We start from the raw sequence: 27,696 nt of genomic DNA, 5'->3' as shown, positions 1-27,696 counted from the left end.
CAGGGGGCTGCCTGGGGCGCCTCCCGCTGCCGCCCCGGGGTGATGCCTCCCCGCTCCCCGCCGTCGGGACATCAGCCCCGACACGGACCTGGCGAGGCAGGGCAGCCTGCAGAGCTCATCGACGGGATCCACACGCTGAGCTGCGTTTCCTACCGGAGAGCCCGAGCTCTCCCCGTCTCTGCCCCCTTCCCTCGCCCACGCCGGCAGCCGGGCGGCCGCAGCAGCCGCTCGCCGTTACCTGCCCTTACCGGGTGCTGGCGGCCGGGGCCGGGGCCGGGACCGGGACCGGGACTGAGACCGGGGCCGCTGGTGCGGGGCGCCGCGCACTCACCCCAGGCGTGCCTCCGCCGCCGGCCCCGCGCTCATGCTGCGCCTGCTGCTCCCGCGGCCGCTGCCGGGAGTTGCCGCCGAGCGGCTTTTCCTGGGATGGTCTTCCCCGAGCCTCTGACTGGGTGGGATGGAAATCTCCACCTCCGCTCAGTCGGTAGCGGGAGACGGAGCAGAGGAGAAGGCAGAGCGTCCTCGCTTCTCTGCCCCCTCCCCCAATTAAAACAAGCCTCCAGCCCGAGCGGAGCCCCTGCCAACGTTAAACACAAAGGCTGCCTCCCGGGCACAGGGGGAACACTGAGCTCTTTAACTGTTTCCTCTCTGAAACGGAGCTTAACGACTTCGCTGGACTCCGTAGGGCAACAGCCTTTGGGAATCCATCCCCTGCTGCATCTGCCTCCTGACAGCAAGTAGGGTTCATGCAAAGGTTGTGTGTCTGATTGAATCAGACGACTTAACAGCCACAAATAGAGCAGGGAAAAATATCCCACGACTAAATACACAGCTTGTGCGTTTCATTTTCCCCGGACTTGGTCAGGATTATGTTTCCACGAAGATCAGTAAAACTGGATGTGTAAGAGTTTCAGAAACTCTGGATCTCGGGGTGTCATTTGCTGTGGTCCGTCCAGGACACACCTCGTTAACACCTTTTATTTTTCAAGACCAAAAATGCACATACAAAAATAATAAAATCGTAGCATTTTCTGTCATTCATATGTTTCTTATTACTGTTCTTCTGCTAAGGTAGTGGTACAGAAAAGTTACTCAGAAAAAGTGGAAGTTCTGTTAAAGTTAACAATCTTTTCTCATTTACTCATATACCAGAGAGTGAAGCTTGTAGTGGAAACAGTTTCAAGATCCCTTCACGCTAACAAGTTTAAGAAATTTTCAGTTCTTTTCTTGAAACTTTTCAAGATCCTCATTTCATGGCAAGTTTCCATCTGGCTGTACCACAGAAATAATTTTCTAAACATATCTGGGCTTCTTTTGAATCCAAAAAGGCAATCTTCCTAAATATGATATAAAAATATGTGATCCTAAAAGAGTAAGAACAGCCTGAAAAGAACAATAGAAAACATGATGCCCAGTGGCCTGCAGAGTTAAGATATTTGGCCATAAATCATTTAAGAAATTGTTCAGGCTTTCTGAGTACTGCATAGTTAGAAGAATGTTTCTGTAGACATCCTTTAAATTATCTGTTAAACCTTGAATTAAAAAAAAAAAAAAAAAGGCATCTGAAAGCATCTTGATCAACTGGAGCAGCAATACTTTATTTGTTCTAGAAAGCCATCTCAATTAAATGTGTCAAGACACAAGATCTTTGAAGGAATGTAAATGTTCAAGCTGAGAATCACAGGAAGCTCACTGCTTGCAAATCAGTAGAAAAGTTTAATTCAAAGCTTCACGTTGCCTTGAAGTTGAATAAATGCTGACAAGCCACTGAATTGTCCATACGCTATTAATAAAAGATATTTAAAAATTCTTTACAGTTTGGTCATAGATGCTTAGCATCAATGATATGCTTTGTCAAGAATCATCTGTATGCTAATTTGTTGGAAAAACTGTTGAAGAACTAGAAAGGGTGTAGTTAAAGATCATGCACACTTTATGGAGTGCTTTTTTGATGAAATTCTTGAATCTGTAATATATATTCTCCAGACATTCTTAACACCCCATTCCCTTCCTTGGATCATTTTACCTCTATGTCCAAAAAACTAGAACTGCTTACTCAACAAAATGAAAATGATATCTGACTTTCAAACACATATTTTTCCTTCCAATTCATAATTCCATTAATTTGGAAGGTTTACATCATATATTCAGACACTGACATGCCTAGCTACATTTACTATTAAATGATATAATCAAATTTACTAATGCTGTTAAAGATAACTTTTAAAATATGAAAAAAGAGAGCTGTTTATTACCACTGTGAATTCCTCTGTTATTGCCAACCCACATAAGTGGTATTAATTATTAGAAATTACTGAATTGCTCATAGCGGTTCTGTATTCTTTGTTGTTGTTTTTGTTGCTTATTTATTAATTAGGCCTTTGTTCTATCTTTAATCTTGTCAGGTGTCTAAAACTGAGTTAAATTCCTGTCTTAAACTCAGTTAAATTCAGAAGTTGTTCCTGACGTTTTTTTAAACTGTGCTCAGGAAGCAACACAAAAAAGGAATTTATTATATATGAACTATCCAAAAGCTGCAGTTGCAAATGCAGTTGACCTCAGCTACCAAGAAAAGTGACCTAATGCAGTTCTTTACACCGATATATTTTTAGGTACTAGAAACACTTTCACCGTTGTTGTAGGACTGCTATCCTGTTTATGCATTCTTTTATGGAAGAGCTCTTGACTGGCATCTCTCTTTTCCAGAATCAGTGCAATGGGTGTTTCCTCTGACCTCTTCTCTTCTGTCTCTTCAACAAACTACTCAGCTTGTCTTGCATAACTGCAAAGATTGAGAGTAAGGGCAACATACTAGTCTTGTTACACAATAACCCCTTTTATTTCTGTTTTAAGGATACCTGGGTTTTGCAGCTGGAGTCATTCTTCAAGAAGACTCAATTTGAAAGCTAATAATGTTCCTGAACAATTTGGGCTTTAGAAAGGAATGCTTTATTACAAGGGTTATTAGACAAATGAACCTAATGCTGCAGTGCTTCTTATACATCTAACCTCAGAGACAATAAAAGATGATCTTTGGCTATATTTGGATGAATTAGTTTTATTTGATTGAAATGCATCTCCTCAGATTTAAAATAAAATAAAATATCTGGCAGAAAGCAGTACAGAAGATGGAGCCAGACTCTTCTCAGGGGTGTTCAGTGACAGAATAGGAGGCAATGGGCACAAACTGAAATGGAAGAAATTCAATTTAAAAGCAATAAAATGCTTTTTCACTACCAAGGTGAAACTTTTTCACTACCAAGTGGAGCAGGTTGTCCAGAGAGGTTGTGGAATCTTCATCCGTGTAGCTTTCCAGAACACAATTGGACTCAGTCCTGAGCAACTTGCTCGAGGGGACCCTGTTCAGAGCAGGGGGTTGGATTAGTTGATCTCCAGGAGTCCCTTCCAAACCTCAGTGGCTCTGCAATTAAGTGACTCTGTGACTCTGTGATTCAGATGAAACTTCCATTATGTCAAGGGTATTTTGACTCAAACTTTAGAATTATGGTGTTTGGAATACTTTGAGTTATAATGTTTCTATTGGAAAATGTTACAGCATTGAATATTGTCCAAAAGAATAATGAGTGAAGTTCATTGAAATATTTAGCAAAGAGTGTATTTTTTTTTTAAATTAGCTCTTAGAAATTTTTTTCTACTCTTTTGAGGCCAAGATGGCAGAGTTATTGACTGCAGAGAGCATTTGGGGATCTTCAGCTGTTCTCATTATTTGTCAGGCATGGGCACACTACCCCACTGCACATGGGGGGAAATCATGTCAGTGTTCCTTAAATCTGTGTCCTCCTTCTTGTCCCTTTTAGCCATAATCCATAATCTGTGTTTAAATTTCTGTATATGTGGAAAACTCAACTTATTAAATATGAAAAATATTTTTTGAAATTAATATTCTTACTCACTCTATTGAAAGTTGTACCAGATGAACAGAGCTTTTCCATGATCCAGCTGCAGTGGGGAATCACTATTCTGCCTTCCTGCCTCTTTTTGGTTTTGCTTTTCTTACCATTTGTAAACTATAGATTGTTAAAACAGCCATGCCAGGTCAGACCATCTAGTCCCATATCCTCTGCCTCTGACAGTGGCCAGCAGAGGATGACTAATGAAGAACAGCAGAATAGCAGTATTTTCCCGAACTGTTCTCTCAGTGCCCAGTGAATGATCCACAGCCAGAGGTAGGTGGTGCTTTTGTGTCCAGAAGCTTTGACAGATTAATAGATTTCATGCTGTTTAGCTCCAAATCCAATCCATTGATTGACCAGATGCATTTCTCCTTACTAATAGTTCAGATAAATTGCCTTAAGACCACTGATCAAAGTACTTCCACCTTTACTTTACACCTAAAGACTATTCACTAAAGATGATTTTATTAATGTTCTCAAGTATAGACATTAATAGCCTGAAGTAGAAAGATTTATGAATAGAATATATGAACATTAAGAGGGATGTCAACCTACTGAGACCCTGAAATTAGCTATGAGCTCAAGCAGCCTGCTACAAAGAGACCAAGTTTTAACGGTAATAGATAAAAAGAATTTTACATAAAAACCTAAATATGCAGAAAAAAAAAAAGAATAAATAAAGACCAGGAAAATACAGACATGGAATAGAAGATGCCTATTACATAATTTTGCAATATAAAGACAAAGCAAAGTGCGTTTTAAAGAATACAAAAAGGAAGGGAATAGATTAGAAAATCTTTCATAACTTATTTTAGTTCACATAAGCAAGTTTCAATCCACATTAGCAAATGGGAGCCTGTGCAGAACACATGTTCTATGACAGAGGAATGCTATTCTGCCGCCACTTTTATTATCTTAATCACTAATAAAATTATCTAGATAAGATAGTGAGATATTAGAATGCCATTTTATCTTAATCTAAATAAGGTTACAATTATTTCTATTGGCTACTCGGCTGTGAAGCTGTTTTTCATGGAAAACCCTGACTCATCTCAATTATTTCTAATATTTCAAATTTATCTAATTTTTTATTAGCCTAACAAAAGCTGAGTTGAAATGAGCTGTGTGTACATTTACCCTGATACAGTAAACTACTGCCGTTGTATTATTCAGCATTCATTGTGTAATGTTTGTCATATAATAGTCGATACATTATCTTACAGTAAGTGTTACACTTAGGCTTATTTACAGACTTATCATTAAGTGACAAATCTACAAACTTTTGCATGTTTTGACAGATGTAAGGCATGTTCTGCAACACAGTTTTAGGATAGAGACTTTTCAAATGATCAAGGTTTCTGGAAAAGGTTAAACCATTCTTTTCTGATATCTAGGAAAACATTATTGGAAACTGAAGCACACATTTAGGTAATTATGATAGCATTAAGACAATGTAAGTAGAAAAATATAGGTTTGTAATTCTTGAGAAAGTGTAGCTCTGTAGATTTTGGTAATAAAACTCTTCCAGCCCTCCAGGAATGATCCTGATTTTTATGTTCATGAAGGTGGAATATTCTCTTTGTTTTAATGATACAGCCGGCTCTATCCTATGTTTAGAGGGGCTGGGTTAAGATATGATTGGCTTCATGGAAATAGGGTAGTTATGATGTGCTGTGTCATCATGGCCCTTGTGTGAGGTAAATGGGCACCTAAACTGTAATCTTCAAACAGATTGAAGGAGGCAGCAAGAGTTTTTGTTAAGCACTTTATGTTTATTACATTGCTGTGACATGGACTTCCATTGCAATGACTTGCATACCTCTTCAATATAGAAAAGAAAAACCAAGCATGAATGTTACTATATCAAGAGAAAAATGAAACTTCTTATGCTGATTCTGTATGTTGATGAGAGACATCATTCAGAATTATGTTTTGGAAGTTTACCATGAAAACAGCACAGATTGATTCAACAAAATCCAATCTTGCAAAAATCCCTCTTACAGTAAAGGTGCCATGGGACCTATTTTATCAATGGGAATTGTTCTGTGTTTCTTAAAGTTAGACCCTTTCTGGAACAAACATTTTTACTGGTACTTGGCTGTATAGTACAACTCAATGATAATAAGTTTTAGGATTGTCAGGAACTCTGAATTTGTCCTGAGTTTTCAAAGGGTTGGGAGCAAACTAACCTTGGCTTTTTTCATTCCTCTTCCATCCCAGCTTGTAGAGAGCCTTGTCTCTTTTGCTCTGTTCTTTCTAATAATAACTTCTCACATCTTCCAAGTATGCCTTCTAGGCATCAAACCCCAACAACAGCATTCATCTACCACCTTGCTTCTGTTGATTCTTGTCCTACCCCATGCTGATGATCTACTAGTTTCTCACACAGTTGGTAGTGTGCCTATTTCTTCATGCACTAAACACTAAATGGATGACTTTTCCTAGTTTACCCTTAATCCCAGTTGTGGTTACTGGGGTTTGGTGTGATAAGGAAAGATAGATGAGCAAATGGAGAACGCCAAGCCTCTGGCTGGCAAGGCCCCTGCCCTGCTGTCTGTGGTTTTCCCCTCTGGTTCTGGCTCCCCAGCCCTGAGGGAGCAGCCAGCCCTTGCTGCTCCCTGACAGAGGGCATGCTGGAAAGAGAACAAGGAGTGATTTCATGTGTCTTAGTCCAAGTATCCTTGACAAAAGATCAAACTCAGTTACACTATCTTTGAACAGAAATACTTCTTTCTCTGGTGACAGCGACCTTACCTTTTCTAATAAAATAATTTGCAATTGAGCTGGTTTCTGTGTGTCAAACCACTGTGAATTAACCTATGTCCTATCAAAATAAAGGAAAAAAATAGAAAGATAAATTAATAGTGTTGTTAAAACACACAGGCTTATTAATATACTTGTGTATTATTATTTCTATTTTTGTTCTTGTCACAGTTACTACTTTCAGACTTTTCAGAATGTGAACTGAAAATGAATAAGAGAGATTTTTGCCAGTCTCCCTTTCCTGTCAGATATTCCACTCCAGTTACGTGGGCTTTCATTTGATAACACTGGATTTTTGTTATGCTAATATCCAGTGCAATGAGAACATAAATAAGGTTATGGAAGAAACTCCTATAGCAATTCAGTTGTATCAAGCTGTAACACAAGACTATTCCATTTGTCTAGATTTAAAAACAAAAAAAAAAAGTTTGAGGCCTATGTAATTGCTGGGCACAGAAGGGTAGATAATGACATTAGCCTTCTGTTACAATTCTTACACATATAACCAAAATACTGTATAATACAATCATTAATAATTAAATAAAATCATGTATTTTAGGTAACAAGAACCAATATAACTTAGTTTTTAAACATTTAACTACTACTTATCCTAGTCACAAACTTTCAACTACTCTGATTTAATATGCTCTTCAATATATCTATACAGGAAGTAGGTTAAAAAATTCGAACAATAAATACATGCAAATATAAGCTTATGTATTTTTTGAACCAGTCAGTTTATAATTTCCATCATGTTTTCCTAAGGAAGAACATATGGAAAAGAACACTTTTTAGTGTCTTATGAACATCAATCTCCTATTTTCTAATCCGTAAGTAAATATAATGCTACATCTTAACTAGTTCAGATTTAAGACACTGGGAATGTGAGGTTCTCTCTTATAAGAGGAAAGCTCTGTAGTTATTTAGAATACTATATTATGAATATACTCAAAAACATGCATATCCTTGTGAGACATATACTTGAAAACACACATATCAATATTGTGATTAAATGCTATTTACTTCAGACCAACTGAAGATACATTGTAGGACTCTGCTCTTATAACACAGTTGGATGTGATTCTCAGCAGGCATAAATGAGTGTAGATCTCTTGATGGAACTGGAAAAGCACTTATTTGTATCATCAAATAGTGGTCATAAATGATGCATTTATGTCAATTAATATATTTTGTAGGGAACCATGCCATTGTGCACACGTATCTCAAAATATATCCGAAACTGGAAAATTGCTGCAGTTTTCTGCAAAAGCTATTTCTTGTTAAGATTTTTTTTTTGATTCTGTCATTTGCATAACCTTTATTTTATTTTATTTCCTGATTTTTATGGATATTAATTCACTAGTAGCTATAATAATCTTGATCAGTAAATTTTCATTAAGTTTTAGAAAATAGTTGAAAATCAAATTTTGATTCTGAAATAATCTGAAATATTTTATGGGAAGTGACATTCTAGGGAATGAAAATATTTGAAGAAACTTGTATCCAAACAGGCTTTAACCTAAAATAATAAACCTACGTATTGACTGTGTGAATGAACATCATTCAAGGCATACTTAATTTTTTTTTCTGTTTAACAATTACAAATGCTGTAAACATTTGTAAAAACTGCTCTAAACATTGTAAAAAATATATTGTTAATATGACATTTATAATCAAAGTTAAAGTAATTTTAAAATTTAAACATTATTTATACAGCAGTATGAAGATTATGCAAGTGGACAAAGCTGAATTCCAGTAAATTAATTAGTTTAGCTTTTGGCATATATTCACGGAGAAATAATGTGGATCAAAGCATCAGCGGCTGTCTGTGATTGATTTATAATATCCAAGTAGCTATCTCCTATATCTCCTATTTATTTTTTCATTTGGTGGTATTCACATCTCATCTATACTGTTACTTTTGAAATAATGGCCAAGAACAATAAAAGCTTTACAAGAACTGTGAACAACTTGGGAAAAAATGCTTTTCGGATTTAGATTTAGAATACTGTAGCAGTCTGGCAAAAGACAAAATGGACTAGAAGAATGCTTCCAGTTTAACTTGGAACCTGTACCACTGTACCACTGGCTGAACTTTATTTGGATCAGGTTCTGTGTGCTGACTTTTTCTCTTCAATTAATGTTAGAAAGTGGAAAAATGGGAAAAGCCATACCAAAATCCTTTATTTTTTCCTGAAATTTCTTTTTTTTTCCTTTTTTTTTTTTTTTTTAATTTTGTAATATGGTGAACTGAGGAGGAAGGTTGAATGTGAAGAACTGCTACTGAGAAATTTTGGTTTCTATAACTTTCTTGGTTCAGTTTATTGAATGTTTATTAGCTCCACTAGCAGCACCTTTATTCTGAGATAAATGTCTTCAGATTAAAGAAATTTACCCACAGTTGCAGTTCTTTGAATACACATGCCTGTACATATATATCAGATACAGAACACTAGAAGATCTTGTTTATTGTCAAAATTCATATATGCAAAAAAGTCTTTCAAGTTATGCAGGAGAAGGAAAAAAGTCTGTATGATTTTAGCTGCTAGCATTTGGCGAGACTAAAGGGAAATGAAACAAACAGATGTCCTATAAGCTGTCAAGACCTAATGAGTCTGGTATTAATAGACGTGTCTGGGCCAAGTACTCTCTAGAGATAGTAACAATAATTGTTGCCTCCAGATAGTCACAAGCCTAGTCTCTGCAATTTTCTAAAATTTTCAATTGTTGTTTTTTTTTTTTAATTTTATTTTATTTTTTAATTAATCATTACTCTTATTATAATGCTGTCTGTAGATTTAAGTACCCACCCGTAATGAGGTGTCTCAACATGAAACAAAGTTTTAGGGTTCTTTTTAGTGGTGAATAGGAGCTGATAGTTTAATTCTTTCTGCCCTGGAGGGTTGGTATGACTTTGTATATTAAGAAATGCTAGTTTGAACAGATATGCTTGGAAACTTATATCAAAGTGTTGAGACTCAGATTCAGGCTATTTCCGTGTACAAGGTTGTTCTGTAATTGCACATCTTCCCTTCCATTGTCACCTGGTGGTTCAGTCAACTACCACTGCAGCTGACTGAGTATCTCAAGCCGTCAGGAAGGTGAACGAGTAATATTTTCAGGGACAACAGTCTCCTTTCCATTTAGGACTTTGGATATTAATAGGTTTTTTGACTTCTTCTGGTAGAGCACACCAGTTTTTAATCTCTTATTTAACCGCTGTCAAGTCACGTATGTGAAAACCCATAGGGCTATTGGGGGGCTTAAATTTCTTACAGAAATCACAACATTCCTTTATGGAAAACAGGTTCAGAACAATTGCAATCACAGATATAACAAGCACAGGAATTAAAAGTATCAATATATATATATATTTAAATGTACTCTTTTGTATGTGACATTACTGTCGATGCATATGAAGTTCTCAGTGGCAGTGCTGTCTTTTTCAATAAAGAAAATATTTTAGCTTTTTTTTGCATTTTAAATGGTTGACAAATGTGTTCAATCATTTAATAAAAACAAGCTGGTACTAAGCTTTTAAAATAAGACTCAAAATGTCTGGCACTAGAAAAAAAACTCCATGCACAGAAACTGGAACATTTCTGGAAGTTTGTGGTATTCTTTTGGGTTTTCAGTCAGAGGGACTGGTAAACAGAATCTGCTCTCTGATTGCTTTGAAGTAAAATGGCTCCACTCTCCTTCAAATAGGCCCCAAACAGACATTTCAATTTAGCTGTGCAAATGTAAGATGCTGCTAGTCATCCATTGCTTGTTCTCAGACAGAAGGACATGTCCCTTCCCTAAAGCTCTGTTAGGAACCTGAACCTATTTTTTAAACCAGGGCAGCTGTTCAGTTGGCTTGAAATAAATAAAGGGATGTTTGGACAGACCTCTTTTGAAGAGAAAAGTTGCTAGTGACAAACAGTTGAGGATGGAGTAGTCTTCAAAGGCACAGTTTCTTGCAAAATAGACGTCAGTTGGTGGCTATAAGTCTAAGAGTGTTACAAAGCTCAGAAAAGTTATAAATAATTTCAGAGTCCAAACTACAGAGTACTTCTGGTTTGTTAAGTGGCTGATAGTACTAATTAACCTGTGCTGGCAGCTACTATAACTTAAGCTTTATAGAAAGGAAAAAAGAATTTAAACAAATTGAAGTTTTAATTAAACATTTCCAGGTTCCTGTTCTGAACAGTTTTTGACTTTTCCTCATATTTTCCTTCCTTATTCCATTCCAGGACTAACATCCTGGTTACCCTGAAGTCCAAACAGTGAGTACCTTGCTGAAGACTATGTGAGTGTGCTGACAGTTCTCAGCTTGGCCATTCGTGTTGGAATCAATTGGTCGAAAAAGTTTTTTAACTCTGGAAGACCATCTTCTAAAAAGAATAAGTTTTAGCTTTTCCTGATGCTACTTTATTTATTATTATTATTATTTATTATGCTATGCTATTATTGCCATTATCCTTTTTGCCTTATACTTTCCTCATTAGTTCACAGTTGTTTCAATATGCTGTCTGAACAGACACTGAAGCAGAATCACTGATTTGTGCCTGATTAGCCTTCAACTGATTTTCATTTGTGAAATCTGACTGCAAAGTACCACATCTATTTTACTTCTAATTGCAGAACATGTGACTCTGGTGAGAAGCAAGTTTCGTTCAAAGTGTATTCCTTGAAAGGAACATGCCATTTGCTTGGCCAAAATGAATTAGTAGAGACCAACAATCAGGGAAAAATTTACACCAACCCCAAATCACACAGACAGTTTATAAAAACAACTTCAGAAATGCAGGTTTAAAGTCCGCCTAGCCTAAAATGTCTCAATGTTTTGAATAACTACTGGGGAGCAGAGAGATAATCTTTCACTCTTTGCATGTGTGTTTTACAAAGTATATCCTATTTTGAATCAGATTGGAAAGATTTTTCTCTTTCCATTGATCTGTGCCAGAATCCAATTATAGAACACATCCTAGTAATGGCAATAAATAATAGTTATGAGAGAGAGGAATGGGAAGGCACGCTACAATTTGTTGTTGCCAAATACGACCCTTTAATATGAAGTCTGCTTATTCTCTTTAAAGTGACATTTCAAACGTTTTCTTTCCCATTTACAAGTGAAGAATTAGTACACTTCTAGCATCTTGGTGCACTTGAAATTTAACTAAGTGAAGCATATTTTTTAAACTTCAACGGCATACTCCTCTTCTGAATAAAATATCTGAAGCTTATAAGGAATGAAATCCTGACCACTTTGAAGTTCCTTGGAAAATTCTCTTTGTCTCCTAGTGAAGCTAGGATTTCACCTCGAGTGACTGAAATCTTAAACTATTCTAAATTGCATTTTAGACATCAATCTTTTTGTGAAGGAAGTCAGATTGCCATTTTGCATCATTATCCTGTTTTAAAATTTAAAGTAAATACAAACTGGCATCTTGGTCAAACTTGCTAAAAGAACAGATTATTCTCTTCAGCTTCTCTACCTAGTTACAGAGGCCTGAGAACCAATACTAAGTTTCAAAATCTTTACAGTGAAAACAGCCACGTAGGGCTCTGTGCTCATGAGACTGTACAGAAGACTGTGTACGGAGGGACTTCTGTGAAGAGGTACTAAAGTTGCTGGCTGCATCAATTAAAAAACAGCAAGTCCAACAGTCTTGATTTCTAAAGAGTCTATTTGTCTAACAGACTTTTACTGACCTTAAATTAGAAGCGTGAGGCTTTTCACTGCTGATTACAGCCCTATTGCAGAATAGGGATGGGGCACGCTATCAGCATTTCTTTGTGCACTTCCAGTGCTGGTTTGTTTGCCTCCATTTATTTGCTACCAATTCACTTTTAATCAATAAAATGTGCTTGCTTTCTGTTGATGATCACCCACAGCATTCAAGATTTGTGGGAGCTGGTACTAATTCTACAGACGTAATGAGTTCTGTGTTAGAAGGGATGCTTAGTAAAGTCAGGGCCATCAAACTGATGACTTGAGATACCTGCTGTCATTAGGACTCAGAAATATCAGCAGTTTTCATGGGGTTTTGGTGTGGTTTAGATTACCAGGTTTTAAACCTCCTTCCCTTTCCTGTGTCTAACAGAATATAACATGGGTACAGAAGTGATAGTCTTATATAGTTATAAGGGCATCCAGCCATGTCGAGGTTACAGATTTTTTTTCTTACTATGGAAGTAAATGGCAGCATTTCTGAAAGTGCACAGAATAAAATATTGAATACACACATAAGACAAAAGATAGCAGAGATCTCCAGAAAGAGGGTGAAGAACACAGGATGTGTTCTGTCAAGAAAGGTGATTTGTGTTTCCAGATCTGCAAGGATAACATGTTCTTCATTAAACTTCCAGTCCAAAATTCCTTTCAACAGAGAAATATAATGTAGACCATACCCAATAACATAGTGCACAAATAAGCATGACTAGAATACGCAAAACTGATAGATGATAAGTATATCATCTCTATATAGTTCAAGTTTATGTCTTAATGTTTATGTGACACGGTAAATATGCAGCCCTTGTGGAGGTGAGCACAGATGATCTCTGACTTATAAACAAACGTGCAAAGGTAGCTGAATGTGTATGGAGGGATGATGGGAAAGTGGAAAAACTTGTAGGAATGCTTGCATATGTGATAAGCCTCACGTTAGCATTGTTATTAAGAGATTATATTTAGACCTTTGTTAAAAGTAGCATGCAACTCCAACATCTCAGAGGTAGCCTTAGAAAGAAACTGTCATCCAGAATTTTAATGTCATTATTCTTTTGTTGAAAAATATGAATATCAGCTGTTTTGACTGGCATGCTTTACTGTTACTTGTTCCTATGATTTCTTGTATTGAGACATGTTTACTAAACTCAGGCAGTGTACACACACACACAGAGTTTTCTAAACCTATATACATGCAGACATACCATTTTTCAGAGTTGTTTCTAAACTGTAGAGTCCATGAGTCTCACTGCAAAGTTCTACAGGAAGACTACCCAAGTCTGCACTTGAAGAGAGACAGTCTCCCAGCCAACTGACTGATGGAATTTTCCATCCTATCCTCTTGTTCTAATGACTTGTCCAGGGACTGGCTAGCTTCTTCTCCCTGTTAAAGACAATGCCTGATTTGTGTTATGTCTACCTCCAGGGCATCATGGATATTTTTATTAGAATTTTTGTTGAGATTCCTTTGCCAGTTCTTCATATTTTGGGGAAAAAATCTCTGTAGAGGAGTCAAAAAGAATGCGTGCACAGATTTTATATTAATTATTGCATGTCAGACTTTAAGATTCTATCGGGTAATGAGTGGAAGTCTGATGCTTTTCCAAAATGTTTGCCTGCTTCTGAGATGAACAAAACTGGTCAGGAGGCCTCAGGAGATCCATCTTAAAAGTTTTCTGGCATTCATATCTTCTGTTTTTGATGGAAGTGCCACTGGGACAGCCATCCCCACAACATTTTGGCACTACCAGTCTTGGCTTTGTCTAAAGGAGCTTCTTGAATATTAAAAAAATGTGTGGAGTACCAAGTTTTAAGAATCAGCCAATGTTGAGAGTCAGCGAAATTGGCTTAATTTATAAGGAGCTGCCTCATACTCATAGTAATACTATTTAAATTTATTTTCCACAGCTCAACACAGATGAATCCAGAGCATAGATCTTGTTACACCTGTAAATTAATGGGTTTTAGTAGATCCCTGGTTTAACTAGTGTGTGTAATGTATGTTTATGCATTTTCAGCTTATTGGGTTTTTTATGCAGATGCAAAATTCTTCACATAAAAGTCACTAATCTCACCTTGCTCTGAAAAATACTGCTTACTCGCCTTGGATGTGTGGAGCTAAACACATCTCTTTCCCTTTCTGTCCTTTAGGTCTTCTTCTGCTTAAAACAATGGTTTGCTGTAATATTTGCTTATTTCTTTATTGCCTAAGCATAACTGAAATAAAATAAATCTTCTTCCTGTGCTTCTTGAATGAATAATACAATATCTTGTAATGGATTACTTGGGCCCTAACTTCAATTGCCCTAGTCCAGGTCAGCAGAAATTGATTTCTACTCATAAATTTTGTGGTTAATTTTTTATTCTTTTTAATGTGAGTTATATTTTTTCTCCTTTGCTCTCACAGACAACAGTATCATTTAGTATATTAGGAAAATTTCAGTGATCCTCCTTGAAAACAGTTAGGTTTCTTGTCCTCCCTAGTTCCTAATGACAAGCTGTTCCAAACCATAATCTTACAATTTTGGGCCTAAAATTATTTAGGCTTTCATTGACCAAAATTACTCTTGTGCCAACATTTTATTTAACTAGTAAGTAAAAGTAAGTTGGCTAGTAAGTCAGGTTGCCTTACACATCTTTCTTACAAGAGCTTAAATAGGAACCTATCCTTCTTCTCTACCTGTTTCTGCCTGACTGATTCTTTCCTGACTATGAGTAATGGAAACTGCACCGGAGTTTCTGCTGTATACCAGGACAGCCAGAACTGACAAAAGAAAAAAAAAAAAAGAAAAAAAAAAGAGAAAAAAAAAGAGAAAAGAAAAAAGAGAAAAGAAAGAAAAGCAATATTTAGTCAACATCAGACTACAGGCTGTCAATTTGAGACAAATGCAGTGTTAAGATGCAGCAGTAGCTAAGAGTATATCTCATGGATATAGGGAAGTTCTAATGCTGTTGCACAAAGTACCGGTGAATTGTCTATGTTTGATTTCAAAATGCATGTGCTTGCTGTTCACATTACATTTCAATCTGTATTTAAAGGTAATCTGTTCTCCTTGTGAGATGTTCTCTATGGTGGCATAGCTAACGCTCTGATTTGTGTGACTGGGGAAAGCATTTTCACAACATGTAAATGTAGGCGATGAGTGAGCAGAGGTGTCAGTATTCATCCCACCTAATTGATGGACCGAAGGTGGAAGCCGTCCGTCTAAAATCTTCTCTAGTCAATGGGGAGCGAGAGCTCTTTTCATCTACTGTAAAGGCAAATCAGCCTCCTAACACAGGCACTCAATACGATGATTTGAATAACCTCCTTTCTGCCTTCAGCCATCTTTATTAACATGTTCCTACTTTGTATAAGAATTTATTTGTTCAGTGTCCAACTTGGTGTGAAAAGGCATTTGCTAGGTGTGTCTGCTAACTCATAAAAAGTCCTGATCCTAGCTCCAAAAGACTTACAGCCTTTAAGGAGTGGGAAAGAGGGATGTAAAATGATGCATGTGTGATGTTATCTACTTATCAGCACAGTCAGTTTTAGAAGTGCTTCAGTCTTTCTAAGGTTAGGGAGCTGACCTTTAAAGTCCTTATGATTGTTGTGTAGCTGAAATTAAGCACGTGTAGTTATTATTAAAGTAATGTGCATAGATGAATGTTTGCTAGGTCTTAGCTTATGAGCATATTTGTTGCATATGTATGTTAGGACTGCATCCTGATCAGAGACTGAGAGAGTTCTAAAGAGAGAGGTCTCAGTGTAGAGAAATTGGAAATGATAACTGCTAGGGATGATAGTACTACCTTCTTTTGTCACCATCTGTTGGAGAAACAGGCTTCTGTATATACATATTACAGGTTTTATTAGCAACAATTTGCATGTTTCTATATAAAACCTCTAATTGTCACTTTGTCTTTCCTCATGCACTATTTTAATCATACATGATTTTCATATTCTGCCCACCAACTTAATGTTCTCAATTTATTGAGAAGTCCTTTTATGTCTTTAATTTTTGGACCATCAAAGAGGGACTTGTTGAAAAGTGTTACATTCCCAAACAGAACAGGTACTTGTAAGTCTGCTTCTGTGCATGGAGATTCCCAGAATCACAGGATGGCAGAGATGGGAAGGGACCTCCAGAGCTCATCTGGTCCAACCTCTCTACTCAAGCAGGGTCACCTAGAGCAGGTTGCCCAGGACCATGTCCAAACAAATATAGATCATTTTTCAGGTGTATTTCCTGACAAGTAGTAGCATTTATATTTGAAAGTATATTAGTTGCTTGGAACTTTAAAGAGCTGTTTATCATTGCAAAAGCTCTGTATTTTGAATCCGTAAGCGTCTGTGAAAGAACCAGATAACCACACTTGGGCATGTTAAAAATCACTCATTCTCACTCATTCACTGGATTTTACTTTATTGGATCTAGAGCAAATATTTTTGAAGTACTAAATTTTCAAACACAGAAGCTGAAAGAACTAGAAAAATAAACCAACTGGATATACTTATAAAATAATCAGTTCCATCTTTCTATCAGCATTAGTAATAGTTTCTGTAAGATGCTCTCAGCTCAAGTTTAAACAACTGCAGTAACTTAGATCCTACCACTTCCTTCAGGAATCAGCCCACAGTCGGCTGGAAGCTCTCCCATAGAAATGCTCCCAGTCCGGGACATCCTTTTGCTGCCACAGGTCCATTAACAAATGCTTCACATATTCTCTGAAAAGGGGACACACCAAAGAAGTCAAAGTGTAGCTATGCTGTACACAGCAGTATTAATAAAGTTTAAAAGGGACATTGTGAACTTTTGTACTGATTCCCCCTGTGACTTCTCTTTCCACAGAAATATGTGAGTAACAAATGCACACAGGAAAAAAGAGAAAGCTTTGTGAACTCAAATTGCCATCTGTCCCCTAGGTTGTGTTCTTTCTCATCTCATCACTTTTATATTTGGCAACCTAAATGTAGTTCACAATTGTGCTTGCATGTAAACCAGAGGAAAACCCAAGGTATGCTTCTCCTCAAAATTCCACGGTAACATAAGCAAAGCTTACCAGTAAAAAGAATTGGCTTTCTCTGTGCTGCATACTTTGTTCACAGTTTATCTAGAGTTAAGTGTGCTTGGAAGAGGGTTGCAGTTCAGGTATATCTCTCCAAGATAGTCTCAGTTATTCTAACTCACCCGCAGTACCATTAAGCAGTAAAAACTCTGTTTAGTCTTCAGTCTAAGCATACCAAAGTGAGTATGTGTGCAAACTCCACTCTTGCTGGCTATGTGATCGCTGCTTTCCCTGTATATACAAAGTTAGCTGGAAGCTAGCCAAACAGCCTAATCCAAATCCTTCTGAAATTAATTAAATGGATTCTAGTCAGTGACATAAACTTTGGATGAAGCTGTGCTACTTTCTGCCTTCGGTAGTCTTTAGCCTTCCTTTGTGTTTATAAGGTAATATGCACTGTGTGAAAATGTTGCTGTAAAAAAAAAAAAGTGTAAAATGAAGTAACACTTGAAACAAAACTCTGTACGTTTCTAGATGCAATCCATATGTTAGATTCCGTTAGCAATCTCATTGGCATAGACACTGTGAAGAAGTGGCACTGTTTCTGGATTTACCATGATAACACTGAACAGATTTTACTTGAAGCTGAAATGGGGTAGAACAAACTCTCAGAGTTAGTCATTTTAAATTGAACATGAAGGTTAATATTAGATATCTTGACTAGATGACTTCATATCAAATTGGATGAACTTTTCTAAATTACATTGGTGCTGAAAATAATCCATGCTCAGTATTTCTAGAAATTAGATCTTATTATCACAGTTCTTAAACCAGCTTGGAGAACACAGCATTAGGAAAAATAACTATGAAAACTTCAGCTTCAGTGCCTTAAACATCTGCACAAAAACTGAAGAGCTGACCAATAGCATGAAATCAAGACATGGGAGTCCTTACTGATTCACTAACTTTAAATACACTGAGGTTTCTATAACAGTTCTACCAAAGTAATGTTTTCTTTAGCTTATTTCTTTTTATCTTGTGTTAGCACAGCAAGTAGCAGAATGTTGCTTTTTTTCCATACTAAAAGCTCTTAAGTATTACAGTAAGGCAATTGCTTACATCAGCTGTTGTTAAGACATTGTTTAGCTCCATATCCCCTAAATTGTATGTGTATGTATAACATGTATTTGTCTTCATGGTTTTATTATAGAAAGTAAAGAGGCTTGGAATGTATAAAATATAATTGGTCATCTGAGGCATGTTACTGGCTGCACCCCATGTGCACACCTCTATCTCCTCCATCCACTTCTCCAGACAAAGTTCATTATTTTGCTCTGTAGCTTTCCTTGGTTTACAAGACATAGCATATCCCTCATGTTCATTTGCACAATAAAAAGACCATTTTTTAAATTACCTATGTGTATTGATAACATTATCTGACAGTTCTAATACTGAGACTACAAGGCAAACACTGTGTACATTGTACATGCATAAGAGATACATAAATAATAAAATACAGTTTTGTTACGAATGGCATTTTTTTAATCTTTTCTTGTAGTGCTTGTTGTTTGTTTGGTTTGGTTTTGTATCCAGGATTGTTCCAACTTTTGTTTTTAATCCCATCCCACTCTGATCAGGCTACACCAAAACCCACTGAGAAATGCATACATTTCTGTTAATGCTTCACAGTACCTTTGGTTACAAAGAAATAGGGCACTTGGGATCAAAAGATGTCAAGGCTGAGTCAGCTTTGGATAGATACCCAGATGTTTTTGTCCTGGAAATTGAGCAAGAACAGGCTTCTTATGAATTTTTATTACCTCTTTGTGTCAGCCAGATCAAAAGTGCTATAAGAGTAACCTCTCTCACGATCTTTCTGTCTCACATTCTTTTCTTCTCATGTTTCTTTCACTTCATCTTTCACATATTCCTTAAAGGGGAAGGTTCAGAGATAACAATATAGTATGTTGAAATGTGTATGATGTATGCTTTTTGTTTTCATTTTCAAAGAGAGCTTGTACATAGTAATTTTCCTGTTTATAAAATTATTTTTCTGCTGTCCCAAGGTAGACTTGAATCAAAACTATGTAACTGATCTTTTTGTGGCATCCTTGAGCAGCTTTGTCTTTAGAAACTTATTTTTGCAGAAGGTTCTGTGGACCATTAAAGATGGTGATGGACTCCTAATGGCCTCTGTGGAGGCATGTAGGTGTCTGAATTCCAGTGTGATGTAGATATCTCACCTGTTTGCCTTTTGGAAAGCTGAACTGAATGTTTCCCTACTGCAGCTCCTTTTTTGTTTGTCTTAATGCACAGTACTGTAGTACTATGAGCTGTAGGCAGAAAGCAGTGTCAGCTTGTGCTGGGCAGTATACAAAGTGTGAAAAACTGATTTTAAGTTTGTTATATCCGTACACAGAAGAGACGAAGTAATTAACAAGGAACTTAAAACAAAACAAGACAAAACAACAAAAATAAACACTGTTCTGGCTAAGATGATGGTGGTAGCAAGGCAAGAAAGCTTAATAATTTGCAGTCTTTTATGGGCAACAGCAAAAGAGAGCTTTGGAAATGTTTGTGAAATAACTTTGTGGATGTTTATGGGGAGCTCTACCCAAGTGTGAAGGGTAGCATGAGAAAAAGTCCAATGATTATTTTTTTAAATGTAAGAGAGAAGTATCAGAAGATATCCATGGCTGATCAGAAGTGGAAGTTGACATTTGAACAAGGATGTTCAATATGGAAAAGGTCACAGAAAACAGAGTCACAAAAAATGAAGGATCTCATGGTTAGTGAAGATTAAGGAAAGTATCAATTCTAAGAGTTTCCAAGATTTGGACAGAAAGAGTCACTGGGGGTGTTAATGACTACAGATTCGGTGGTGGTCCAGAGGCAGGAGCAAGATGTGGGATGTATTGGAGAAGGAGAGGTCCAAACAGCAACTTTAGACATTCTTGTAAAAAATAAGTTCTTCCTAAAATCAGCAAACTTGCAAGAAATACTTATTTTTTGAATTGGTATTCAGTGAATAAAAAATGTATCAACATTTTCTGACCAGGTTTAGCTCAAGCATAATCTTTGAACACAGAAATATTTTCCTTTCTTACACTGATACTGGCTAATTTGCCACTTATTCTTCATCCTTTTTGTATTTATGCCATCTAGATGAAGGACAATATCATTCATATGTCTAACTGTTTTCCTTTCTTAAAGTGTTCCTTGAGTTCTCAACTCATAAAAGAATGATGCCGGATTTCATAACTACTGTTGTCAGTTCATCCTGGTAGCTAAAAGCTTCCTTAAGTGCCCAGTCAAAGCTGTTTTAAACTTTTTTACTGGTGGTAACTTTCTGCAATTTTGATGAGGAAACATGAATTATGTTTCACAACTTCCAGATAAAGTTTATCCTCTTGTATTACAGTAGCTTCAGACAGACATTATACAAAGTCCAGTGTTAAGCAATAGTAATTATTGAGAATTGTCTGAGAATTATTGAGAAATGTCTGAATCTACAAAACAGAAATCCTATGTCATTAACAGGAGTTCTATAACTGAAGTTCTGTAAGTAGATGGATGCTTTTCCATTCCTGGGGCTTTTTTCTCTCCCCTTCTCCTAATCCTTTGAAAGAAACTTCATTTTGAGTATCCGTTGAGAAACAGTAACTAATTTCTCTTTCAGGAAAAGCAGAACTGGGAGAATGAGGAATTAGTTCTTTGCAAGTATATGTTAGTCTTCAAACAACAGCTTCAAAGAGATGTTTTTTAAGACAACTGTATTTGTGATAAAGGAAAAATTGACAGCATTTTACTGGAAAGATCACTGCCAGTTTCACCATAAATATTATTCTCTTCCTACCCACTGGGATTCTGTCATCTCATTTTCTGACAGATACCTGGCAAAGGCTTCTGAGAATCAGTAAATCATTGGATTTAGCTGATTTATTCTTGATATTCTCATGGAGAGTGATGCCCAGAATCAGGCCCAGTTTTTGCAGCTCAGGAAGCTCTTACATTGTAAACAAAGCGTTAGAGTGGAAGAGTTTGCTTCGTTTCTTACTAAATGACTACATTCAGATGCTTTCCTCTTCCATGCAACCACTTGTGAATTGAATGCAGAAAAGTAATGCCAATCCAAATTAAATCAGTTTTTCAGCAGCATTTTGAAACTGTACTCCCTCCTGTTCTGTGTTACAATGTCTGCAGTTTTCAGTTAAGACTTGGGTCAAAACCATCCTTGAAAAAAGAACACTGATAAATCACTAGCAACTCAAGATGAAAAAGAAAGCAGACATATTGTGCCTGCTATTGCTCATTACAAGAACATAGGATGCAATTACGTTCCATGTCTGATGCCATTTTGAAAGAGGTCCATGTGGGTAGGGTGGTAAGTATGTGTGGTTAAACAGACAGCCTGATACTGGAAGGGTCATTTTTCCTTTGGAGATGCTCACGTAGTACTTATTGCTGCAATAGCATGCTGTGATTAACCATCAGTGAGTCACACGGCCATTGCTGCTCATGTAGAAATGTTATTTGGCTGGTTTCTAAACACACAGGTCATGGGAACCATTTCACCAGCCTGTTCCTGCCATTGTGTGTAGATGGTACAGGACATAGAGAGAAGCGCAGGGAAGAGCAGAACCTGTGTTCTTCCTTCTTTCTCCACAAACATATTTCAACAAATAACAACAAATATGTTGGCCTTGCTTGAGAAAGATGGCACATTTGGTGCCTCACGGAAAAACGTAAAGATTGTTGGTGTTCTGGGCTGGTAGAAATGTCTTTGGCCAAGATACTGAAATTGAAACCAGGCCTCAATTTCTGTAGACACATTTGAGATTTCCCAGTAAAATGATAGGATGAGGGCTGTACTGGGTGGTTTCTTGGTCAAAAACCTGGTGCTACTGTGCATAGTATGAGTACATGGGGAACCGAACCATGGCAGCGATTCAGGACATGGTCTTTTAAGTACACTGCTGGCAGTTTTATAAACTCCTAAGAACAATGCGTGCTGCAATGGCTAGTTGTCAGATCACTTCTTCACACTGCGCCATGACATTCTTCTAGAAGCAAAACCACTTGTTCAGGCTATGCGAGGAACCCCCACATTTCCCATATCAGGGAAGCAAGAGAAACAGTAACCAAAATGAGAGGACTGCTTTCAGTCTCTCAGACTTTTACTTTGGGACATCAAAGTAGTGGTATGGGAACCATAAGGAGGTTGACGGGTTCCCTCTGAAGGACTGTGCAGAGGGACACATGCTTGGTATATCTCCTGACGCTGTTGTATACACTGTGTAGACTCTTGTTCACTTTAGCTTCTGGTCCGTACCGGTTGCTAAGTTCAGTTCAAGCTAGAGTGAGTTGTATTTATAAACCAGTATTACTATTAATGACTGGGAAATAGGAACCCAGAATGGGACAGAGAACAAAACAAATGCAGATACACCTTAAATATATTGAAATCTGCCATCTTAGAAACTTTATTTCTCCCTTCCTTCAGCCTTCTCTAATTTCCAGAAGCTTATCAGTACTTGTGCAGACTATGTAAGGCCTTCCAAACATTCTAAATTAATGTAATGAATGGTCATCCATATTTCATCTTCTAATGCTGGCAGGTCCTATGAGAACTGTTCACTACTGATCACAATGTGGGGAAGGATAGTTGTTCATTTTTAGATAAGGCAATTCTGAACGAGTTTATTTCTCCTATGTCATTTACAGCAAAAGCCCACAGAAAAAAAGAAAAATATGCAAAGAATAGGCTTGTTTATATTTTCGTCCAAATCACTTCAATAACATCAGAAAATGTAGAAAAGTGGGTGTAACATCTGACCATGTAAGACAGTCCCATCACCGAGCATATATTGAGAGGAGTATCACAGATTTTACTGGAATGCACAAATGGGGAAATCATCCAGGAGAGTGGAAGGAAGAGATTCCAGCCTGCCTCTTCTCACATTTTTGCCTGGTCATCTGAGTCTTCCCATTTGTACATTTCAGTGAAACATCTCAGTCATCAGACTGAGGAGTGTCACAGCCTGTCTTGTGTGGTCAGTGCTGGATAGACCTTCATGCTGTGAAGGACATGCCAGAAGTATACACTGAACTTTTGTTTTATTCTTTATAGCTCCCAAACTTTATTTTTAAGCTATGCTGTTCAACTTCTGTTTTCTCCGTCAGATTCCTGTCTTCATTTGCTTTACTTCAAGTTCAGATTCCAATATTTTTTTTTAGTAGATTCCTCATGGGTTTGTATCAGAAAGTTTTTTAAATGTCTCTGAAGAATTACGTCAGTTATATTTCATTCTTTGTACATCATGGTCGCTTATGGCTGTTCTGTTTGATTTTAGAAGAATCTGGCTTTTAAGTTGGTTTTTAGAATTATTATTATTATTTTTTCCTGTGATGAAAACAGGGTGGCAAATTTCACTTTTCCACAACCACAGCTCTCCAGAAATCAGTCAGGTTTTACAAAAGTAATTAAGTCCAAAATTTGGCCTAGATTATGTAAAGCCCCAGGGAAATCCTATGGCTGTGTGGGAAACCTCTAACTTCTCTTGTATTTTCCCATTCATTGCTTCTCCTCTTTCCTGTTGGGCTTCTGTGATTCTCCCCATAGAAAACCAAGATGTGTCCCTTGTAATACAAGTATACTGAAGCATAGACACAATGTTGGATTTTGTCCCTCTTGAAAGAATGAATGGGTATAAATTCAAATTACTTCCAATTCACATAATGGTACTCATTGAGTTGCCTGTTTTTATGAACAATAAAGAAGTCATTCAAACAGGTTATGATTTAGCCACTATAACTTTCAGTCAGTTTAAAGATAAAAAATAAGATGATACATTTTTTGATATAAAACAGAAAAATAAATACCAGATTTTATTCTTTTAGTCATCCAGAGGGACAATGCAAGTTGTGAATTTTCCCAGAGAAAGTCAGTGTTATGGCTGAAATTAATGCTTTGCTCTCTGCTCTTACTTGGATTACTTGACCACTGCTGTACTTCATGTTATTAAACAGTTTCCACTTATGATCAAAGTTCATGTTACCACAAATCACCAGATGGCTGGCTGAAAGGGTATGTACAGCGGTTGTGGGATCTGCAGACTGCAGCCCACATACATTTCCTACAAACTTTTGAAATTCCTCTCTATCATGTTCTGGAAATGCAGAGGAGGTAGCAAAGAGAATCTCATTCCCATCTCATTCCCTGTTTATAATCCATATATAAAAGATACAAGCATTTTGTAATGATCTGATGTTGAACACATAAAAATGAAGTAGGCTTTGAAGTGCATAGTAGCCTTAAAATCTACTGTTTTAACCCTGTGTTTGATTCTCATATTCTCTCTCTCTTTTTTTTTTTTTTTTTTTTTCAGCATTAGGGCAGGAAAACATTTAGTACATGGTCTAAAAGATAAATGAAAACACATGGACGGCATTTTCAAATTCTACAGTATAAGCGACCAGTTTCTAATGCACGGAATCATAGTATTTCTGATCCTACTACAATAAAGCAATTTTTGTTTAGATTTGGGGGTTTTGTGATCTGGCTTGTTTACAGAGATATAAAAATTCATGTTCCCATGCTGGTTTTTCTTTTCTTTCTCTCTCTTTCTCTCTCTCTCTTTTTTTTAATATATTAAAGTTAGAACTACATTTTCTATCAACTATTTCTTCCCCTTCTCTGCTATATCCACTCTGATCAAATTACCATATGTACAAAATTCAGCTGCAAGATTTCTGACTTGCCCTGGGTCCTGGGAACATACCACCCTCATTTTGATCTCTCTGAATTAGCTTCCTGTACAATTTCCTGTCAAACATGAGTTTCATGAGATTTGTCCTTGAATGTGTGTGTGATCATCCCTTCTCACTGCAATGATATTTTGGCTGCCTAACTAGCTGGAATGCTTTCACTGAGCCTGCTTTTATAGGAGTAACTACTAATGAGGTTTCTTTTATTTTTAAGTACTAATTCTAGTAAAAGGAACAGCAGAGAGAATTCAGGTTAACTCTCCTGTGAGAATTTAAAGCAAGGATTTATGATAGTCATGTTTGTGTGATTTTTTTTTTCTCTTAAAATAACCTCTGCTGGCATCTTGTAAATTATTTTTCATGTTAATTATTATGATCTCAACTTTATGAATCTTCTTATATTTAGATAGCATAAAATGAAATTGCAGGAAGAAAGTGTTGTCTGTGTGTTAACACCACTGCAGAAATAGCTTTTATTGTGACTTGATGCGAGACTAAAGAGAAGACATTAATAAGCATTCTTAAATGACTATGTTGTTTCCTGAGGGATGAATCCTGAGGATGTTGTGTGTCTGAATGAGAGGTTTTCTGCTGCATGGTACATATTATCTGAAAATCAGATAAATATGGCTTCAAGTGAGTCTAAACTCAATAGCTACTTTGAAAACTGTTTCTCAGATTTCATCTTTACTAATTTCATTTGGTTATTATGAGATTTAATTCTATTCATGGAGCAGGATAATACTGTGGCTACAAACTTCTAAAAAATTATCTCCTCACTTCACAATCTATTTCTAAAATGAATTCTCTAAGGACTATATTCTAAAATTAAGGATTTGTGTGGCACAGGGCTAATTATAGATCTACCTCTGGTATGAGACACTTTCTGTTGACTGACAGACATAAGCCAAGAAACAAGAAAGTTCAAAGAGCCATCTCCAAGTACACAAAGTACTCAAAAGACCTGATTTTTAATAGTTGGCTGAAAACATTGATTACAGAAAGCAGCAAATAAGTGTATTTTGCTTTCATGTAATATTTATTTTTAGGGCACAAATAAGTGTATTTTGCTTTCATGTAATATTTATTTTTAGGGCAATTTTCAACCCCCTCTCCTCCCAAAAAAATTCTTAAGAGTGAAATGTTCATGAAATTTTCTATTGTTAAGAAATGGCCGCTGGCACACAGCATTTTAAAGAAAAAATTTGCTCTAATTTCATTTGTTAAGTTTTAAGGAGCAAGGATATCTTGCAGCCACAGCTGAGAAACCTCAGTACAAACACAAGCTAAAAGAACAGCTCCTTAGAGCAAAGCACTTCTTTTATTATCTGATTATTAATGTTGCATCATTGCATACAGCAAGCAAATGTACCCAATTCGTCACTCGTTTTCATGAGTGTAGTGATACCATGTCATTGGTTGAACCACTTCGTTCTTATCTTTCAATCAGTTTTTGCTACAGAGTTGAAAAAAAAAATGTTTTCATAGCTTCTTGCTTATAACAATTTCTTGTAACTATTATTCCTCCTTGACATCTCTTTTTGACCTAACTTATGACATGAACAGGTTTTTGTGGACTTCTTGGTAGGTATTAGGAATAAAGGCATAAAAGAATTATTATGCCCCCTCTGGCATTTTTTGTATGCACTTTCTGCTAGCTCTTCAGGTCAGGAATAGCTTTTTTCTCTGTAGAACAAGAAGTCTTGATCTTGAAAACTTTAGTTTTATAGACAGCAAGAGTTATGAGGCTAGGGTTAAGAGTAAGGTAAAAATTGTTTGTGTTCAGATACCTAGTACCTGATAATGTATGCCGGCTTCTGAACTTGGATGTGGCTTGACACAAGTAGGACGTGCCTGGCTGTGTAGAAGTTAGATCTGCTGGGATGGGAGACAAGGCACTGTCTCCTGGATTGATCCCAATACAAGAGATTAGGTGCCTGGCAATTTCACACAACCCTGACTGTAAAAAGGGCATCCTTCCAGCCCCTTGTGGGGAAATAGCAGGGAAATGACTGCAAAACCTAAAGAACAGATACAGTAACTATTTTATAGGGACTAGAAAACAATCCAGTTTACCTCTGGGTAAGGAAACGATTTCCATACTGAAAAACTAACCTCTACCTCTTGTCCTTGCTATTGCCTCTGACAGAAAAGTTGAATGTATGGCTTATGGCCGTGCAAACAGCCTCTCTGAGAAGTAATAATCACTGCTCCTATATTCTTCTGTCATGGCTTTCCTCCTCGCAAGGTGAGATTTTCCTTACACCATCTTCAAACATGACCCCTTTCCCCCTTCTGCGCCTCAGCAACAAGCTGAAATTTACCTCTTTTACACCAGAGGAAGAAAGACAAGCATCCTTGGAGGAGAGGGGTTCAGTAGGTATCAAAACAAGAAGAACAGGTGAATGGAGGAAAGGATGAGGAAGAAAATAATTTCCAATTGTAGTTAATTTTCTGAAGGAGAAAGAGAGCAATTGTGTGCAGCTAGAGATGGAAAATAAATATATCAACAAGCATGTTGAGAGAGAGAAGTTACAACTTTACCCTCTT

At 36.9% G+C, this 27,696-nt stretch overlaps 2 protein-coding genes across 9 annotated transcripts in view; one reads left to right on the top strand and one right to left on the bottom strand.

Moving 5' to 3' along the window:
* Positions 1-614, bottom strand: part of EDNRA (endothelin receptor type A) — a 34,344-nt gene extending 33,730 nt beyond the window's left edge. Inside the window, exon 1 of one of the 2 annotated variants that reach the window (XM_048071821.2) lies at positions 332-614. The gene's annotated coding sequence lies outside the window, so the exon portion shown is untranslated. Of the gene's footprint in view, positions 1-248 lie in introns of both variants that reach the window. The other variant, XM_048071820.2, reaches the window with a different exon arrangement.
* TTC29 (tetratricopeptide repeat domain 29) overlaps positions 1-27,696 on the top strand; it is a 382,392-nt gene that overhangs the window by 57,450 nt on the left and 297,246 nt on the right. The gene's annotated exons all lie outside the window — the stretch shown is intronic.

The sequence above is a fragment of the Anser cygnoides genome, chromosome 4, assembly GCF_040182565.1.
Source record: "Anser cygnoides isolate HZ-2024a breed goose chromosome 4, Taihu_goose_T2T_genome, whole genome shotgun sequence".
Taxonomy (NCBI): domain Eukaryota; kingdom Metazoa; phylum Chordata; class Aves; order Anseriformes; family Anatidae; genus Anser; species Anser cygnoides.
The sequence above is the reverse complement of the archived record's forward strand: the minus strand, read 5'-3'. Positions and strand labels throughout refer to the sequence as shown.